Below are 21,952 nucleotides of genomic sequence, written 5' to 3' on the forward strand. Positions count from 1 at the left end.
ATGTAAGCGCTCCAATGGATGTTGAGGATGGAGCGGAGACAACGCTGGTGGAAGCGTTCTAGGAGCCGTAGGTGAAATCTTTAATGAAAACAAAAATGGCTAAAAGAATATTGACATTAATGGAAGAGTTAAATTTGGTAAATATTTGGAAGAAAATGAAAGAGAAAGATTATTCATTTTATTCTTATCAGTTTGATTCTTATTCTAGAATAGATTTTTTCTTAATTTCGGCTCATTTACAAGGAAGGATTGAGTATGTACAATATAAACCTAGAATTGTATCAGACCATTCACCATTATTGATGTCACGTTTAATTTAAACAGTTTATAGATGGAGATTTAATTCATCATTATTTAAAAATGTAGAATTTTGTGATTTTATGCGAAATCAAATATAGATGTATTTAGATACAAATGTTAGTTCAGTTGATAATAAATTTGTTTTATGTGATACATGTAAAGCCTATTTAAGAGGCCAAATAATAAGTTATTGTACTAAAATTAAGAAAAATTATCTTTAGGAAGTAGATAAATTAGAGAAGGAAATTGTAATTTTGGAAATAATTGACAAAAAGACCCAGCTGAATTTTTTTTAGAATTGATAGATAAAAAAATGCATTATAATTCAATTCAGACTTACAGGATTGAGAAATTAATTGATAGAACTAAACAAAAATATTATGAATTAGGACAATGAGCTCATGAGGTTTTAGCTTGGCAATTGAAAATAGAGCAAGCATCAAGGGTTATTAATGTTGTCAAGAAGAATTTAAAAAATCCTTATAAATTACAGGATATAAATGATCCTTTTAGTTATATTCATATCAATCATTGAATAATGGGGAAGAAATTAATGATTTTTTACAGAAGTTTCAACTTCCATCCTTGAATTGTCAAGTTCAGAAGGATTTAGATTCTCCATTTACGTTGAAAGAAGTAATTAAGCCTTTCAATTCTATGCAAAATGGTAAATCTCCTGGTGAAGATGGATTTACATCTGAAATTTATAAAATGTTTAAAGACTTATTGATGTATTTACTAATGGAAGTATTAAAACAAGCGACGGTAACTTGTTCATTACCAGAATCATTTTCAAATGCTGTAATAACAGTAATATCCAAGAAAGATAAAGATTTACTAAAACCTGAGTCTTATAGGCCTATGTCATTATTAAATGTTGATTATAAAAGTATTGCTAAAGTCTTGGCTAATAGAGTAAATGAATATTTACCTGATTTGATTCATTTAGATCAATCTGGATGTATAAAAAATAGGTATTCTGCTGATAATAAGCTAAATTAATTAGTTTAATTCATAGTTCTCAGGGGCAATCGAATTTAGCATTAGTTTTATCGTTGATGCTGAAAAGGCTTTTGATAGATTAGAATGGAATTATTTATTTAAGATTTTACAAAAATTTCAATTCAGGCCAATATTTAAGAATTAGATTAAAGCTTTATATAGAAATCCTTTGGCTAAAATAGTTACTAATGGACAAGTTTATTCTTTTTCATTAACTAGATTGGCTAGACAAGGTTGTCCTTTATCTCCTGCATTATTTGTTTTAGCAATTAATCAATAAGGCAAGATTTTAGTATTAAACAAATTAAAAAATGAATAAGGAGGAATATAAGATTAGTTTGTTTGCAGATGTTGTATTGATTAATATAACAGATCCTAAAAATTCTTAAATTTCTTTATATAAAAAGTTACAAGATTATGAGGAAATATCTGGTTATAAAATCAATTGGAATAAAAGTGAAGTCATACCATTAGTAGAAGGAGATTAAAATTGCTGTAAATGTGTAGTTCAATTTAAGTGGACATATAATCTGATTAAATATTTAGTATTAGAAATGATAGAAATTTAGATAATCTGTGTAAGTTAAATTATGTTCCATTGCTTGATAAAACTAAAGATGATTTGAACGGATGGAATGACTTACCTGTTACCTTAATAGGTAGAGTGAATTGTATTAAAATGAATGTTTTTCCAAGGATCCAATATCTTTTTCAATCTATTCCTTGTTTAGTTCCCCAAAATTTTTTTAAAGATCTTAATTCAATTGTAAGGAAATTTTTATGGAAGGGGAAAATGAATAGGATACCTTTGGAGAAATTAACTTGGAAATTTGAATTAGGCAGCTTACAACTTCCACATTTTCAGAACTATTATAAAGCTGCACAATTGAAATTTATTAATGCTATGTTCAATTTAAATAAATCTTCTATTTGGGCAAATATAGAATTAGATAAAATTGATGAGAAATCTATGTCAGAATTTATTAACAAATGGAATTCAAAATTGTTAATTGGTAAGGATCCACCAATTCTGAAACATTTAGTTGAAATATGGAATAAAATTGATTATGAGATAGGTGGAAAAGGAAAGTTTTCAGTGAAAATGCCCCTATATCAAAATAAACATTTTCATTTTACTGTAAATAATCATTTTTTAAAGATATGGAATCAATTGGGGATTTAAAAAGTTGAAGATTGTTTCCAAGCAGGAAATTTTTTATCTTTTAATCAAATGAAAGAGAAATTTCAAGTTCCAGTAATTTTTTTGTTATTATCAGGTTAAAATTATTTTATTGGAAAAATTAGGTCATAGTTCAAAACTACCTAGACAGTCTGCTTTGTGATTATTACTTACTACTTATTAATAATTATTAATTATTACTTATTTGAAATAAGTTTATTTCTGAGAAATATTAAAAAATAAAATGCCTAAGTTGAATGTTCATAAATCAAGAATGAAATTGAAACTTGATTTAAATAGAAAGATAGACAAAAATGTTTGGAGAACATAATAAGATATAGATTAGTATATAATTTTTTATGTTTAACCCCTCAGAAATTAAATAAATTCAAATTAATTTCTTCAGATTTGTGTTTTAGATGTGGATAAGAGAGAGGTACTTTTTTCCATTCAATTTGGACTTGTTCTAAAGTTAAGAATTTTTGGATACAAGTTAAATTGTTTTTGGAGCAAGTATTAAAAATGTGTCCTCCATTTGATCCAATGTTGTTTTTATTAGGGGACATTAAGTTGATTGCTTTAGGTTAAGATTGAGTATGTATCAAATTGAATTTTCACGTTTAGCTTTGGCCGTTTCTAAAAAATGTTTGGCCATCATTTGGAAATCTGATTTAGTGTTAGGAATGCAAAGATGGCATAATGAAATGAAATCCTGTATTCCTTTAGAAAAGATAAATTGAGGGAAAAATATCTTTTTTTTTTGTAAAAGAATGGAGCCTGTATTTAAAAACTCTTGGCATTAAGATTTAATCTCTCGATCCATTCCGATGGATTTCTCAGACTCTACAGCTAAAAAGTTGATTATTGTTATCTTCTAGTGATGATCTCCTTTCTTCTTTCCTTGTAGGTAGAAGGGGGAGGAGGGAGGGTATTAGTGGGATGATGAGGGAGGTTGGGAGAGTTTATTTAATTATATAATGTTTGTATGAATATGTTATAATTAATGTTATACGATTTAAAATTATAAATACAATATATAAAAAAAGAATTTTTGGGAGTAATTCATGTTAGAATGAAAACAGGACCAAATTCCCAGAGGATCCAATACTATTTCTGTTAGGTAATATTGAAGATATTACACCTAAATCAACATTAAATATATATCAAATAAAGTTTGTAAAAATTGACTTAGCAGTATCTAGGAAATGTAATGCTATAACTTGGAAATCAGATATGGATAGGAATGGTGAGAAGGAATGTGGAAATACCAGTTGAGAAAATTACATAGATAGATACCATATATTTTGGAAAATATAACACCCACATTTGCTGAATGTTGCAAAGAATGTTTAATAATTTCTCTTGTAACCTCAATCCTTGGTGACATCCTTTATTTGATGGTAAATATGATTTCTGGAAAAGGACTCTCTGGACAATTTCCAGTTTTTCTACTTACATCTTGTATCTTTTTCATTCTTTCTTCCTTCTGTCTTTGGCCTTTAAGGTGAGGGGGTGAGGGGGGAGAGGGATATATACCACATGTACAATGATTACACTATTTTAAATATTTCCATTTTAAATTTTATTTGGGGGTGAATCTGACTGAGTTCCTCTTTATTTTCTGCACATTCCCATTAACTCCCTCCAGATTCCACTAATCGCCGACATAGTAGGACCATTTTTAGTGGCCAATTGCTCAAGCAATCAACATGACTTTGGGTTGCAGAGATAAACTGGAATACCTGGAAAAAATGCATACAATAATAAGGAGAACATGCAAACTCCACTCAGTCAGTGTTAAATCCTTTGGAGGCAGCAGCTGCACCATTACGCTGTTAAAAATTGCAAATTATGTTTGTACTTAAAATGAATTATATGATTCCAGTCAAATCTGCATCAAGGGCATATTTAATTTAAAATAAACTAACTAAAGCAGTCAAAATTGCAAAGGTAGCTGTGAGGTCTTCACATTTAACAATTGACCATGCAGAATCATGGGATTTTTCAATGAATTTCAAAAACAGTCCATGAACAGAAGGTCAGATGTTTTCAAGACTTAAAAATCCACATGCAAGTCGCAATTAAGTCAAGGTTCATCCAGAAATGTATCTGTTACTGTTCATGCTCAGATCATTACTCATGTGAAATCCCTCCATCAACGTTTCAAGATGTTGAGAAACCCAGAATGTTTCTACAGAAACAGTGCCCAAAAATAGTCACAACATTAAATAGGATAACCTTCCTTTGAGAAAACATTAGGCATACAGCAAAAGACAAAATGAAAGTGTGGTGGTACACCACCGGCCTACTACAGGTGGCAACCTCTGTACCTGCAGGAGTGTACCGCCGGCCTACTGCAGGAGGCAACCTCTGTAGGAAGCAACAAACAACCCGCCGAAGGAACTTGGCAGGTGAAACAGCATCTGTGGGCGAAACAAAAATTGTTCACATTTCAGGTCGGAACCCTTCATTAAGACTTCTTTGCTCCAGATTCCTACACCCACAATCTTTTGTGAAGTAAAGAGAAATGTATGTATCAAATAACATATAAAGTGACAGCTAGCTTACAAAGAAATTGGGAAGAGATATGATCACCTGCACAAATGTGAACAAGCCCCTTGGAGTGATGGCTCTCGAAAGCTACGGTCACATTCAGAGCTGGAAAGAAGCACAGGTTGAAGTCGCAGTTAAGAGATAAAGCATTGTCAGGGAGATAGAGGACAGAGATCATATTTTATATTATTTTGAATCCTATATCTTTTGTAATTTCTGTTTCATCTGATTTGCAATGCCTGCACTTGTATTATTTATTTCTAGCATAATTCAGTCTACATAAACTTTTTAAAGTTGTGGATTGTGCTATTCTGCAAGAAGAGTGAACTATGAAAGCCTGCAAATGCTGTGATTGTAGTAAAAACATAGGCTTGAATGGTCAGTTATAGATCTTTACCTCCTTTGGACTTTATGAGACCTGCTAAGTTCCTCCAGCATTTCTGTGCTGTTGTGTGAGTTTTGTCTCATTTTATGTCAGTAAGTCAAGGCCAGACCAAATTAAGAGAACAGATTCAAGAGATGGCTGCCTTTATCCCTTCATCCCCCCACAGGTGTGAAATCATTTATATCAAGATAGACTGTGTTTTGATATAATCTTGAGATTTGGTTTTGAACCCTTTCTGCATCAGGAAGAAAACTAAAGAAACAATCTGGCCTGCTATCATTTTTCGCTTGCCATCAATTTTATTAGGCACATTCTTCACATCAATTTAAATTTTCTTCATGGTGATAATCCATCAAAGAAATATGTCACACCAATTTAAATCTTTCATTTCAAATCATAAGATGACTAGCTGTCCAATAAATAATATAGTTAACTTTAAAATAAAATGTTCACTTTTAATTAAATGTAGCATAATGGTTTTCAAACTGCCCCCCTGTGGTGAATCTCTGCTAAGCTGCCTGTCTTCCCTTTGGCTGTGCATTATCTCTGCTGTTAAGGACACTCTCTTTGGGTATAACTGTGTATGCATCCATTGTCTTTCATTATTGTACTGTTATGCTATAAGTGCTCTGTGATTAGTAAGGGATTTTTTAAGGTGGTTTGTGAGTGGGAAAGGGAAGGTTGAGAATCACTGCTCTAGACTCAATTGTTACAGAAATATTTTGCTTGTCATTGGCCTATTTCCTTTGGAGTTATGAAACTGTTCATATAATGAGTTAATTAGGTACGATTAAAACAGTGGGTTTCAAACTTTTTCTTTCCACTCACATTCCACCTTAAGCAATCCCTATGCATTAGGTGTCCTGTGATTAATAAGGGATTGCTTAAGGTGGAATGTGAGTTTCGGAGGGCAGTTTGAAAACCACTGATTTAGCTCTTTCTTCTTTCAACAAATTGTTAAACAATCTGGATTTAAATGTATTAACTTTGGTGCCATCAAAAGTTTACATCTATATTCCCTTCCTTCCAGTGTTGTTGCAACTGGAGCTGAAAAGAGAATGAAGATGATGGATACAGAGATAGATTTCAGATTTAGATTTATTGCCAGAATACATACATGGCATCATATACAACCTTTAGATTCTTTTTCCTGTGGGCAAGGAAGAATTACCACTGATTTTCTCCGGTGTATTTATTTTAATGCAAGGATGATGAGTTTAGGGCATAGATTGACACGTGGGATTATGACATTATTGCTATTAGAGAAATTTGATTGCATGAGGGGCAGGACTGTAATCTTAATGTTCCGGGGTTCATTGCTTTAGATGTGATAGAGGGGGAGGGATGAAAGGGGCATTGCTAATCAGGGAAAATATCTCAGCTCTGCGAAGTCATGACAGCCAGGAGGATTTGTCTACAGAGGCCGTATGGGTGAAATTGAGGAATGGGAACGATGTGACCACATTGAAAGGGTTGTATTATAGATCACCCAATAGTCAGAGAGAATTGGAGGAGCAAATCCGTAGAGAGATAGCAGACTGATGAAAGAAGCAGAAGGTTGTGATAGTAGATTGACTGGGACTCCCATAGTGTAAAAGAGCAGGATAGTTTGGAGTTTGTGAAATGTGTTCAGAAAAGTTTTCTAAATCAATATATAGAAGTACCAGCGAGAGAGGGTGCAGTACTTGATCTCCTATTGGGGAACCAGGCAGATCAGGTGACAGATGTGTGTGTGTGGGTGTGGGTGAGAATTTTGAGTCCAGTGACCATAATGTCATTAGCTTCAAGTTAATTATGGAAAAGGACAAGTCCTCATGTTGGGATTATGAATTGAAGGAAGGCAATTTTTGTGGAAATGAGAAAGAATCTAGGGAGAGTGGATTTGATATGTTGTTTTCTGGCAAGGGTGTGTTAAATAAGTGGATGGCCTTCAAAAGAAAATTTTGAGAGTGCATATTTTGTATGTACCTGTTAGATAAAAAGTAGTTAACAGGCAAAGGGAATGCTGGTTTTCAAGGAATATTGGCGATCTGGTTACAAAGAAAAGGGAGCTGTATAGCAAGTACAGGCCACGAGGAGCTAATGAGGTACTTGAAGAGTACAGAAAAAGCAAGAAAATACTCGAGCAAGAAATCAGGAAGGCAAAAAGAAGACATGAGGTTGCTCTGGCAGATAATGTGAAGGTAAACCCAAAGGGTTTTTCTAAGCATATTAAAAGTGTCACGAACTAACAACCCTCTCAATTTTGTTCAGGACTAGAGACTTTGTTGGCACTAACAAAGGAACAGCAATGGCAAAAATTCACCAGACAATTGTAAATTCAAAATAATAGTTTTTTATTGAACTATAATAACATAGCATATCTACTTATCTCTAACTTAAACTCTAAATTTAACCCAACCATGCGCTAAATGTAAATATGCATATGTCTGTTAAAGTCACAAACTCTGAAAAGTTAATTTTTAAAAACTTCAGCATCCTTTTAGCCTTGCTTGAAGGTCTTAGATTTTCTGTTTGGAAATAGTTAAAATGCGCTTTTAAACATCATATCTTCAGGCCTCTTTAAACTCACAATTTTTTTGATGAGTTGTCCTTCAGAGAAATTTTCCTTCATATGAGTGATTTCACTCACATACTCCCCTAAACTTGCCTAAGAGTTCCAGAGTCTGTTTACTTCTCTTGAATGAAGACTTTTAGAATCTGGGTTCCAAATGTTGAAACTGCCTTCTTCATCTTAAAGAGACAGAAGTAGGCTTACTTACAGTACAACTCCAATTAACCAAAATTGGATTCTCCGAAATACTCATTTATCGAAATATTTTTCAGAGCTGAACTGACCAGGATGTCGGGTTCCTGACAGCAGCGCAGACCTCGTAACTCCGGTGGCAGTGGTGATGACAGGCTCCCAGTGGCAGCACGGACCTTGGGGTCCTGGCGGCAGTGGGGATGTTGGGCTTCTGGCACCAGCAGGGACCTCGGGCTCCCAGCAGTAGAGAGAATGTCAGGCTCCCAATGGCAGCAGGGATGTTGGGCTGCCAGTAGCAGCGAAGACATTAGGCTCCCAGTGACAGTGTGGACCTCAAGCTACTGGGAAAGAGCAGGAACCTTGTGCTCTGGACATGAGTGGGGCCTTAGTGGGTTCATTTCGGTGATCAGCAGTAGCCAGCTTTTATTTTAGTGAAAATTAAATGTTATTTTAGTGCTTAAAAAGCCTACCCTTGTTGTTTGTTGCTGTTTAAACACTGTTACAAGTGACCTCTGGTATTTATCTCACCCAATCTATGTGGAAAAAGCCTACTCACATCCATTCTATCTTTCACAATCTTGTAAGCTTCTATCAAGTCTCCTCTCATTCTTCTTCGCTCCAAGGAATAATGTCCTTGGAGTTATGAGTTACGAGGCTTTTTTTTTAAATGACCAGTTCTCCAAAAAAAAAACATTTATCCGAAATAGGCCTGGTGTTGACCATTTCGGATAATCAGAGTTGCATTGTATTTTAAACCCACTTATTTCATGTTCCCCTATTTCAGGAGTAACAAGGGCAGTTTTCTCCCCCTTTGCCGGAAATATTTCATGCTGGTCAGTTCTGCAACTTGACAGAACGGCAGATAGACTTCAACTGATTTATTTGTCTCGGACTTCAATGATATATTTTTGGCAAATCTCTCCTGTCACATGGTATGTGACATCATTTCTGTCTTTGAAGTTCATAATGTCTTTTCAGGTGGATGTTCTAAAAGCATTCAAGTCCACTTAAGCCTCTGTGATGTCTATCCACATGGATACAAAATAGCTGCGTGTTTATACAGGTCCTTCTGAGATAACACCTATTGTTTCCGGTATCTCAAGAAATATCAAAAATCTTTTAATCTCTTTACTTCAACTTCAGTCAGTAACATTCTGTCTCTGCAAATGACTCTCATCTTCCACCTTGAAGAACCGTGTGTGTTTAAAATGTTGATGTGTTGTTTTTGTGCTGAAGCTAGTTAACTGCTCCAAAGAACCATGTGTGTCTGTAGAATGTAAATGAGCCCTGTCCACCCAAAACTAACTTATTAAACAATATCTAGATTAAATATAGTTTTAACATCAAATTAAAGTCTAATATTAACACAGATCCATTACAAGAGTGAAAGGATAGTAAGGTAAAATTGGTCCCTACAGGATCAGAGTGGTCAACTATATGTGGAGCCTTACATGATGGGGGAGATCTTAAAAAGTTTTTTGCATCAATATTTACTCAGGAAACTGCAGAGTAAATAAGGAAGGAAGAGAAACAATCATTAATGTCATGGAACTTATGGAGATTAAAGAGGAGGAGTTGCTTGCTGCCTTACAGGAAATAAAGGTAGATCAATTCCCCCAAGCCAATATGATATTCCCTCTGACCTTGAGGGAGACCAGTGTAGATATTACATGGGCCCTGGCTGATATATCCAAAATGTCCTTAGCCACTAGTGAGGTGCTAGAGGATTGGAGAGTAGCTCATATTGTCCCATTGTTTAAAAATAAAAATAAATCTGGAAATTATAGGCCAGTGAGCCTGATGTCAGTAGTAGGTAACTTATTGGAAGGAGTTCTGAGAGATAGGATATATAGGTATTTGGACAGCCATGGACTGATCAAGGACAGTCAGCATGGCTTTGTGTGCGGTTGGTCATGTTTAACAAAGCTTATAGAGTTTTTCAAGGAGGTTACCAAGAAGGTAGATGAAGAAAAGGCTGTGGATGTTGTCTAAATGGACTTTGGTAAAGCCTTTGACAAGATCCCACATGGGAGGTTAGTTCAGAAGGTTATGACACTAGGTTATGACCCATGGAGAGGTTGTAAACTGGATTTGTAATAGGCTGTGTGGGAGAAAAGAGAGTGGTAGTGGATAGTTACTTCTCAGACTGGAAACCTGTGACTAATGGTGTGCCTCAGGGATCCGTGGTGGGACCATTGTTGTTTTGTTGTCTATATCAATGATCTGGATGATAATGTGGTAAATTGGATCAGCAAATTTGCTGATGACACAAAGATAGGAGGTGTTGTGGACAGCGAGGAAGATTTTCAAAGCTTGAAGAGGGATCTGGACCAACTGGGAGAATGGGCCAAAAATGGCAGATGGAATTTAATACAGACAAGTGTGAGGTGATGCATTTTGGAAAGGCAAAGCAGGGTAGGACGTACACAGTGAATGGTAGGGCACTGAGGAGTCTGGAGGAGCAGAGAGATCTGGAAATACAGATGCATAATTCCCTGAAGGTGGCATCACAGTGGACAGGGTTGTAAAGACAGCTTTTGGCATCTTAGCCTTTATAAATCAAAGTATTGAGTATAGGAGATGAGATGTTATATTGAAGTTGTTTATGACATTGGTGAGGCCAAATTTAGAATATTGTGTACAGTTTTGGTTGCCTAACTACAAGATGGATATCAATAAGATTGAAAGAGCACAGAGAATATTTTCTAGGATGTTGCCAGGTCTTCAGGAGTTGAGTTACAGGGAAACATGAAACAGGTTAGGACATTATTCCTTGGAGCGAAGAAGAATGAGAGGAGACTTGATAGAAGCTTACAAGATTGTGAAAGATATTGTGGATGTGGGTAGGCTTTTTCCACATAGATTGGGTGAGATAAATACCAGAGGTCATAGTTTTAAGCTGAAATGGGAAAGATTTAGGGGGAACATTAGCGGGAAGTTCTTCACTCAGAGAGTGATGGGAGTGTGAAATGAGCTGCTATCTGATGTGGTGAATGCAGACTTGATCTTGTTTTTAAAGAACAAATTGGATAGATACATGGATGGGAGATGTCCAAAGGGTTATGGAATTGGAAGAGGTCAGTGGGACTAGAGGAATGATGGTTGGCACAGATTAGAAGGGTGAATGGCCTGTTTTCTGTGCTGTCACATTAGTGGTGGTGCAAAAAAATTGTACACAACGTACACAGGTAAACAAAGAAATGTAAACAAACTGAGTGTGCAATACAGAGAGGGGGAAAATAATCAATAAGGTGCAAAAGTAAAAGTCCTTAAATAATTCCCTGATTGAGTTTATCTGATGGTAGAGGAGCAGCAGCTGTTCCTGAACCTGGTGTTGTGAGTCTTTTAGCACCTATATCTCTTTTTCTGATGGCAGCAGCGAGAACAGAGCATGTGCTGGATGGTGTGGATCCTTGATGATTGTTGCTGCCTTCCGATGGAAGCATTCCCTGTAGATGTTGTTGATAGTGGGGAGGGTTTTGCTTGTGATGTCCTGGGTTGTGCCCACTACCTTGTGCAGGGTTTTACACTCAGAGATATTGGTGTCCCCATACCAGAACATGATGCAGCTGGTCAGCACACTTTCCACCACACATCTGTAGAAATTTGTCAGGGTTTCTGATATCGTACTAAAGATAAGCAGTTCAACCCTGACCTTTGTTCCAGCATTGAATTCATATGTTTTTCCCAAAATTGAATGGGTTTCCTCTGGTGTCCTTCCAAAACCAGTACTTATGGTATTGGTAGATTAAATGGCAGCTGTAAATTATCCTAGTATACGTGGGTGGTGGGAAAATGAGCGAGGGAATGGATTATAAACAAATAGGTGTGGAGTTGGGTTGTTCTAAGTGCTGGGATAAATTTGATGGACCAAATGTCATAAGAAAATATGAGAGTGAACACCTGAGGTGCCATTCAGTAAGGGGGAAAAAGAAAGCAAATTTGGTGAAGAGATTTAGAACACCATGAAATCATAATAAATATTTATCTTAATGTTTTTTTTTTCAGAAGAACTGGGATTTCATGCTTAAGGGGAGAACAGGGAAATTATCCACTTATTTGTAATGTTTTATCATATTTAGAGATACAATTTTGCTTTCCTGAGTTTGCCTTTATCTTCAACTTTTGGAACCCTACCATTTAGTTTTAAACTGTAGCTTGCATTGTGGTAGTGTGTTAAGAGTTAAGAAAGGGTCAGTTAAAATCTCTCATTTCAATTCCAAGTTATGGATATTTTCACAAAATTAGCATAATGTCAAATATCAAAACGTCAATTATCGTCACTTTTGTCTTTGACTTATTCTATCATTTTCCAAGATTCAAGTCAAATCAAGTTTATCGTCATCTGATTACACAAGTACAAGACGACGAAACAGCGTTCTCCAGTCCTCAGTGCAAAAAAGGCAGACACACAACCAGACATAACACACATAAAGACACACAATACACATGCAGGACAAGTATTCATATGTACAAATAAATATTGTTTCGTATGTATGAGAGTCTTGGATGTTAGTGCTAGCAGTTTGTTTGGTCGTTCAGATTCTCCCTGCCTCTGGGAAGAAGCTGTTCCTCAGCCTGGTGGTGCTGGCTCTGATCCTCCTGTATCTTTTCCCTGGCAGGAGCAGCTGAAAGATGCTGTGTGCGGGGTGAAATCAATGATTTTGAATGATTTTCAGCAGATTCCAAAGCAAGTTATATATCTAGAAAGTAAATATACTAACAAAATATTCTGTACAATTTTGGACAGCCGTACATTCAGAATTGCCTTTGTAAAATGGTAAGGCTTTGAACATTATTTATATTGATCATCTTCATATGCACAGTGAAACATTAAAATTAGCAAGATCATGAATCACTCCTTCACAGGCCCCAAGCTACAGTATTTACAGAAACTATTCTAAGCATACAATTGCACAAAGACAGGTGATAATCAGATGATTGGACATAATGTCAAAATAGCAAAGAATGATTAGAATATTAAGGAAGGAAAATTAGATTATTTCTTACAATAAATTAAAGATAAAAGTAGTCATATAAATAAAATGAGCTAGCAGAAGATATTAAAAAAACGTTAACAAAGTGAGTGTTAGTGCAATGGAGTTAAACAAGAAAGTCTGCCGACGCTGTGATTGTAGTTTACTCAAAAATGCTGGAGCAACTCAGCAAGTCACACAACATTTGTTATGTAGCAAAGAAAAAGATACATGGCCAACATTTCAGGCCTGAGGCCTTCATTACGGTTCGAGCTTCGGAGAGAGGCAGAGAGCTTCTTCAGGGTAGGCATCCCTTGAAGAGATGTCTCAGTGGAGCAGGCTCATACCTTGATGAAAGGGCTCAGGCCCAAAATGTTGCTTATGTATCTTTATATTTGCTACATAAAGAACTCTGCTTGACCTGTTTTCTCCAGCATTAAGGTGCAATGGGAAGTTTGCTAAATTACTAATGGAAAACAAGGTGAGTGCAAATGAATTAAACAAATATCCTCTATCTGCCTTTATGTCAGAGAATACAAGTTACACTTCAGAAATACCTTGAAATTGGAAGAACTCTGTAAAATTGCATTCACCAAGGAAGTAATCCGATGAATTTTAACCTTTACTTTTCCAAACATTATAGTGTTGGGGAAGAATCCATTGGGTTGTAGAATAGTAAATACAACTTCTGTATAATAAACGGGTAAGAAGCAGAAAGCAGTAAATAACAGCAAGTTAGCAAGTTATCTGACTGGCTGCCACACAGTCTGGAATGGGGGGACCAATATCTCTTGAGTGGAAAGCCCTGCGAAAGGTAATGGACACAGCCCAGTACATCACAGGCAAAACTCACAGAGAAGAGTGGCTTCGGATGGCCTGAAATGCACATCTCCCATCTGTAGCCAAGGCTGGTATCTCGCCATCCTGCCACTGGGCTGGTGCGAGTGCTGTGTAGTTGATTCTGTGGGACAGGGAGTGAACAGAGAGGATGTACGTACAGGACAGACCACCAGCCACAAGGTTGTTCTTGCTGGATATGTGCCTGATAGCCATCATGTATTCTGAGATATAAGAGAGGTGACACTGCTGCCTTGACGACCATGGGTCTGACACCTTGGCAAAAGCAAAAATGAGGGGCTTGTGATCAGTGAAGACTGTGAAATCCTGTCTTTCAGGGAAATAATGGAAATGGTAGAGTGCTAGTAACTCCCTGTTGAACGCACCATGCTTCTGCTCTGGGGGCCGTAGGAGTCTGCTCCAGGATGCTGCCGACGGCCATGTTGGATGCATTGATGGTGAGGGCAGTGGTTCACTAGAAGGATGGCATTGGTCAGAATATCTTTGGTCTAGTTGAAAGGTGCTGAAGACTCCACATCCCAGCTGAGTTCTTTGGTTTGAGTTCTTTCACTTGAAAAGAGGTTTCATGATCCTGGCAGCTGATGGCAGGAATTGATGGTAGAAGTTGACCATCCCAATGAACTTCTGTAAACCTTTGACTGTAGTTGGCTTGGCAAACTTATGAATGCCCTCAATCTTTGATGAAAGAGGGACCGCCCCATGTCGATTGATGTGGTGCCCAAGGAAATCAATGGCCATCAGGCCGAACTGACATTTTTCTGGGTTGATGTTTAGGCTGTAGTCAGTCAGTCACTGGCAGAGCAGCTGCAGATGTGTTAGGTGCTCCTGTCGTGAATGACTGGTGATGATGATGTCGTATAGGTAGATAAAAATGCCCTACTGAATCCATGAGTCTCTGGAAAGTCTGCGCTGCATTATTGAGGGCAAATGTCATGCAGATGAACTCAAAAAGGCTGAACGGAGTGATGAGGTCTGTCTTGGGGACATCACTGGGGTGCATGGGTATCTGGTGGTACCTCTGGACCAGGTCGATTTTTGAGAAGATTTTTGCTCCGTGTAGATTGGCTGTAAGTCCTGGATGTGGGGAATCGGGTATTGGTCGGCTGTCATGGCATTGTAGATCAGGCGATAGTCCCAACAAGGTCTCCAGCCCCAGAAGACTTTGGCACCATGTGTAGAGGAGAGGCCCATGGGCTGTCCGAGAACCGAACGATTCTCATCTCCTCCATCTTCCTGAACTCTTCCTTGGCGACCCGGCAGTTTGTCAGGAGGAAGCCTGCATGCCTGGGCATGTAGCAATGGTCCCTGCATGGGGATGTGGTGCTGGACAGCAAGTTTCATGACCACGGTGGAGAACTGTGGCTTTATATTGGCTGGGAATCCTGCCAGGATTCTGGCAAACTCATTGCCTGATAAAGTTACTGAATTGAGGTGGGGCCACGAACTTGGCTTCCTGAAGGGTGAAGGTCGAGAAGGTCCTAGAATTGACCAGATGGTGCCCTTTCATATCCACCAGGAGGCAGTGGTTTGAAGGAAGTCTGCATCCAGTAGGGTCTGAGACACGTCAGCTAAAGTGAAGGTCCAAGTAAAACAGCAGGAGCCTAACTCGAGCGGGATGGTCCACACCCTGTATGTGCATATGCTGCTATTGTTGGTGATGGTGAGGGTCAATCCTGACTTCCTGGCATAGGTGTCTCAGTTGAAGGGGAAGCAAGGCATTGACCTCTGCCCCTGTGTCCATGAGGAAATGCTTCCCTGAGTGTCAGTCCCATAGATAAAGGAGCCTGTCTTGGCATCCAAACGTCATATCCATCAGTGATGTTGGCCCTGGCATTTCCAAGATGGGAACAAAGTGGACAGCAGTGGTGGCTCCAGAACCCCATTTTTGATAGTAAAAACTCCACTGCTCTGAGTTTGAGTCGCCACCTGCTGCGGCTTTTTCAGGCCTTGGTGGAGTGGGAAAGAGATGAGTTGCTGGGCGTGGTGCAGCAACTAGGTCAATGGAGCCCCGTCATTCTGCTTGGCATGCCCCAGGACATCCGCATGGGCTGCAACCTTGTGTGGATCACGGAAGTCATCATTCACGAGCAGTAGGCGGATGTCTTCCGGCATCTGTTCAAGAAATATCTGCTTGAACAGTAAGCAGGGCCTGTGGCTGTCCATTAATGGCAGCACGTTGTTCATAAGGGTGGATGGTATGTCCTGACCATCCATGTGGAGCAGCCGTGCTGCTCGTTCGCAGGGGGAAAGCCTGAAGGTGCGGATAAGGAGCCCCTTAATTGCCTCATACCTGTCAACGGCTGGTGCCTGATATAGGAAGTCAATGATCAGTCCTCGAACGAGCGAACTAACCACATAGTATTATCTTGTGGAGTCTGTGGTGATCTGCCTGACCTGAAACTGGGCCTCAGCCTGTTTGAACCAGACTAGTGGCTGTAAGGTCCCAAAGGTCAGCAGCTTCAGTGAGACTACGTTCTGTGTACTCGTATTATTCATTGTGGGGTCTAAAATCCCATTTTGGACCATTGGGGTCACCACTGTAGTCAGTGCGCTACGCAGCAGATGAAAGAAATACCGCACGGAAACTGTGAGTGAGCTGAACCAACCAACTGACTTCACTGGAACTCTCCGAGAGCTTATCAGCATCTCTCCCATCACTTCCATGATCCTTTGCAGCCTCTCCCCCCCCCCACCAACCAACCACCAGGACTATTGTGATGTCAGTCCAGTGTGAGCCTGCACCTCCATGACCCAGTTCGCTTGTGGATCAGTGCAATCTGCTACATACTCTACATTCTGCAATAATTTGTACAACAAGGCTCTGAACCTCCGAAAGGACTGATCCATCAGTATTAGTTTGACAGAATGGCTCCTAAATCAGGCCATTTGCAGGTTCTGACTCAATTCGAGGCCTTGATGTGGGTAATTCCCATTGACAACCAGAAGACATCATCATCTGGGTCTGATATCAACTCAGAAAATTGGAGGGTGTGGTGTAGCTCTTAGATGAGCAGGATTTATTGAATTTCCATGATCTTTGTTTCCCAAAGGATTACAGATCCCTTTTAGGCAAAATTACTGCTTATATAGAAATACCTGGAGTAGATGAGAACAGTGCAAAATGGCCGGTGCAAGGTTATGGGTCCCTCTTAAATTCTGCGATCAACTAAAACATCAGTTTATTTACTTCCAGTGCTTGCAGCGCATGGAATTACTTTGACATGCAGGCTGATTTGACCTCTGAATAGGGTACGTGAGAATTCATCGAAAAAATATGGTTGGCATAGTGGTTAGCGCAACGTCTTTACAGCGCCAGCAATCAGGACCGGGGTTCGAATCTCTCGCTGACTGTAAAGATTTTGTATGTTCTCCCCATGTCTGCATGTGTATTCCCAGGGGGTTCTGGTTTCCTTCTACCATTCCAAACATACCAAGGGTTTAGGTTAATTGGGTGTAAATTGGGCAAGATGGACTCGTGGGCTGAAATGGCCTGTTTCTGTGCAGTATGTTTAAATTAAAAATTAAAATCTATTCAACCCACAGTAGCAAGTTGTGGCTAGACTTTATTACCATGATGCTTTAATAAGAACGGCATAAATGTGGATTGTAACTAATGAAAATTGGTTGTCTCGTGATTAACTGAAGATTTCAGGAGCGTGAAACCTAAAGGAATCTCACAACAGTTAAACATGATGCTCATACTTCCCTGAAGACTCCTCGTTCTCTTTGCTTCACCTAGGTAAATAAATTAAAAACATACATTTCCAAGTTTTCAAAATGTTATCATTCCTCCTTCCAGCTTCTGATATATACTTGAGATAAAATGCTGTTGGTGTCTAGTTGAAATCATGAGCTTATTGAAGGAAGGGTTGACATCTTAGGCAAGAGCATTTGGCATACGCTTAGAGAGAGGATTAAAAGCAGAAAAATGGTTAATAGGTTTACCAAAAGTTCACAAAAGTCTAATCTTCTGGTCCATTTGGAAGGAAGGGGTTTCCGGCATTGAAAGGTCATTCCTATTGTTATGGGGGGGGGGGGGGAGTTTTAATATTATTCACTGCAGGTCAGGATGGCATTCAAGCAGAATGAGGCATTTTAACTGCATACTCAACCCAGTTTCAACAGGGAGGATGGCTACTGGTGGAGTGAGCAGAACTAGAAAAAGATCACTAGCCATGGAAGACATTAGAAGAGTATTGTACCATGGAAAGGGGATGAAGATTCAATGAAATAATGGAGAGATTAACATTTTTATGGAAAGGATGTGGAGGGAGGGGCAGGGTTCATTACCCTGTTCCTCTTGGACCACAATTAGCACCTCTGCTATCCGTCAGTCCATGCTTGTTTTACAATATTAGCTTCCCTGAGTCCAATGTTAATATGAAACACAAGATTTAAGAGTCATTTATTGTCATGTAATAAAACAGGTGTAATATTACATGAAATTTACTTTACTCTGGCATAAGATTCACCCCAGCAGAAATTGTCCGGTGCCCCTTACAGTCAGAGAAAGAAAAGCAAGAGTGTCCCCTCTAGAGTCACTGATAATTCATTCATGGATTCACCTCCAGTGCTCCTGCAGGCACTCAGACTCATGTCCAAACCAGCACAGTCTGAACTCCAGATCCAAACGTCCGACATGATCAGATAGCCTTCAGTGCCGTCGGCACCTTCTTCATCTCGGTTCTGATACCTGGTGTCTCTTATTTTTGAAAATCTTATTTAAATTTCATGCATGCATTAATATCCAAGTACAGAGATATTCTTCATTATTATATAAACAATAATAATACATTTTTTCCCCAATCCCTCCCACATCCTACCCCCAAAATAATAAACCCAATAACATAAAAAGGAATTATAGGAAGAAAGAAAAAGTATAAAGTAGGAAAAAGAAAAAGATATCTGGTTACAAAAATTATAGTAAATTCAAATTTTGCCTTTAACATATTCAACATATTGTTATGGAGTCCAGAGGACCCCAAAATCCAGCAACAATAGATATGTACCACAACACAGGGTTACTTAAGCAAATGTAGTTTTTAATTACAATTGAACAAGAAAACAGAATTGAACTTTAACTTATTACATAGCCTACCTAACTACTTAATTCCCCCCTCTAATACTAAGTGCAGTTGTGTGTAATGTATATTTAAGATTAGAAAAGTTTATGGATCACAATCCAATCTCACTGGTTGCAGGCAATTCTTGTACCGTGCACAGAAGTTAGAATTAACAAAGTTCACCAGTCTTTGGTACTTACAGGCAAATGGTTACCACTCAAGAGGGTTCTTGCTGGTTTTCAGAGAGAGGACATCCACAACTGATTCCTTCTCAATCAGTCTTGCTGACGAAACCTGCCCCCTTCAGGGTTCTCCAGATGATCCTCTTTCTTTCAGGTCACCTTTCACTCTGCCAGTCTTCCCCTTCGACCAGGCAGCCTTCCAGAGTTTGCCACTTTGTCGTTCTTGAACTGATTTCTGTCTCCTCTCGCTCTGTTTCACACCCTCCCTCTCTGAGAGCAAAACTGTTCTCCACTGCCTGCAAAGATCACATGCTCTCCCAGGCAAGCTGCTGTCGATACTTTGTTGCCTCTTGCAAAAAGCTCTCTGCAAAAGTCCTGCAAATATTCTGTGTTTTAAAATGTGTGTGTGCAAGCTGCTTTAACAATTCCTCCCAAACCACCTCTAATTACCTTATCACAATATATTCAGCAAGGAGTCGAGCAAGTTTGAGGTTTAGGGAATGTTTTCATAATATAATGCCTACAATGTGTAAGTATGGGCAGCAAATTTTTAAGAAATTATCATATTTATCTCTCAAGTTATATGTAATTTTTTTCAAGAGGTATTCAACTACGCATTTCAGCATGCCCAAATTTGAATCTAATTTCCATGAGGCTGCTATAACTTTCCTTGCAACTGCCAATGCGATTTTCACAAATTGCTTTTGAAACATGTTAAATTTTAATTTTAGCCTAATCCCAGAAACATTATCTAGCAGGAAAATTATTGGCTCTTGAGGAGATACCTGGTATCTCTTCAGCCAGTCTCCAGCAGTCCACAGCCTGGTGTGAGTCCTTTGACAGCAATCACCAGATGTCTGCAGCCTGCGTGGGTTCCTTGCCTCGAGTCACCCATAGCATTTGCGTTCTTCAGCTGCAAAGCCCCTCACTTGTCTCACTGGTGACACAAGATTCGAAAGAATGAACAACATGCTTTATTCTATTTAAAGTCTTCTGGTGTAGTTAGCTGCAACTCCGGATGTGGCTTATATCCCGGCAGATGATTAGCAGCTGACCGGGTGAGGCTTGATCCATTGAGGTCGGATTGACAGCCGGCCAGGTGTGGCCTGTCCTCCGGTGATCTTCCTGCAGGTACACAGGTCACCCCATGCTGTAGGCTAGTGGTGTATCACCACAGTCATCATGTTCATTATCCAATGGGTCATCTCCTTTGCGTCTCCTCCTAAAACAGAGGGTGGTCTCCCCATTTTCTGGTGCCTCTGCTTCCCTGGAGTCTGAAATCCCTCAAGGCCACTGCCGATCATAGGTCCAGACCCCATGGTCGCAGGATTTTAAAATAAACCACCGTTGGCTCCTTTAACAGGCCATTTAAAGCCTTTACGGAGCTGACCTTAGTTAGACTAGGTAGTAAAACCCTTTGAAGGAGTGGTGTGTCTCCTCTCCGTGCTCTCTGCAGGTCCACACTAGCTAGTTTTTTAAAGGAGTAGAGTATATTTTGGAACTGTTTGGCCTTCTACCAAAACCTCTCTCCAGAAGTGGGTAGATTCAGAGATTCAGATAGTTTTTACATTTTATACCCATCTGAGACTAATTTATCTGCTTAAAATTCTCCCCATTGTTTCCCTGGTCTCAGGCAGTCAAGTGAAATATTAACTGAACTGGCCAAATAGAATTCACTTGCTCCTTGCTGCCTTTTCTAATGGGCATACTTCAGTTTCGGCAAGACTGGAATACTCCATCATCAGGACTGCATCCCAAGGCCCTCACATTGTTTTCTTTCGTAACTTAATTGCAAAAGATTAAATCAATGCGGAGTTTATAAATTTCAGTGGGAACCATTTCCATTTTTCTACAGTTGTGATTACCTGCAATGCTCAGATAATAGACTCCTTACAACCAGCTGTTTATATCTTTCAGTTTAGCACAGAGCTTCTCAAGCACTGACAATGAATGGACACATTACCTTTACCTCATAAATCAGAATATTCTGCATACTTCTCTGTGTTCATGACATTATCCTCTAAGTTCTCCCAATAAAATATTGCACTTAATGTTACCAAAACAAAGGAGCTGATTGTTGATCCAGTGATCATTGGGGGATCAGTGGTGGACATGGTGAGCAAATTTAAGTTCCTGGAAGTCACTATCTCAGAGGATCTTTCCTGGAACCAACTAATGGCATTGTGAAGAAAGAACGTTAGCGCCTCTACTTCCTCTGGAGTTTGTGGAGATTTGGTATGACATAGTAAACACTAGCAAATTTTTCCAGATGTGTGCTAACTGGCTTCGTCACGGTCTGCTGTAGGGACATCAATAGACCAGAGTGTAAAGCCCTGCAAGAAGAAGTGGACACAGTCCAGAATGTCACAGGTAAAACCCACCTCACCATCAAGAGCATTCACAGGGAACGCTGCCATGGGAAAGCAGCAGCAATCATCAAGGATCCACATCTCCCAGCACACACTTTGTTCTCGTTGCTACCATCAGGAAAGAAGTACAGGAGCCACAAGACTCACACCACTATGTTCAGGAACAGAGGCTAAACCTCCACCATCGGTCTCCTCAACAAACTTAATCAGGGACTCATTTAAGGACTCTTATTTTTGCATTTATTTATTTTTTAATCTATATTGCACATTCAGTTTGTTTAAATTTCCTTATTTGTTTACATGTGTACATTGGGTACAATTTTTTCTGCACTACCAAA

At 38.8% G+C, this 21,952-nt stretch overlaps 1 long non-coding RNA gene across 1 annotated transcript; it reads right to left on the bottom strand.

Moving 5' to 3' along the window:
• Positions 1-4,321: 4,321 nt before the first annotated feature.
• Positions 4,322-16,647, bottom strand: LOC138759803 (uncharacterized). Its single transcript, XR_011355097.1, has 3 exons — positions 13,700-16,647; positions 5,078-5,140; positions 4,322-4,905 (listed from the first exon to the last, which is right to left on the bottom strand). It is a non-coding gene; the product is annotated as an uncharacterized lncRNA (long non-coding RNA).
• Positions 16,648-21,952: the final 5,305 nt, after the last annotated feature.

Source organism: Narcine bancroftii, chromosome 4 (assembly GCF_036971445.1).
Source record: "Narcine bancroftii isolate sNarBan1 chromosome 4, sNarBan1.hap1, whole genome shotgun sequence".
In the NCBI taxonomy this organism is placed as follows: Eukaryota; Metazoa; Chordata; class Chondrichthyes; order Torpediniformes; family Narcinidae; genus Narcine; species Narcine bancroftii.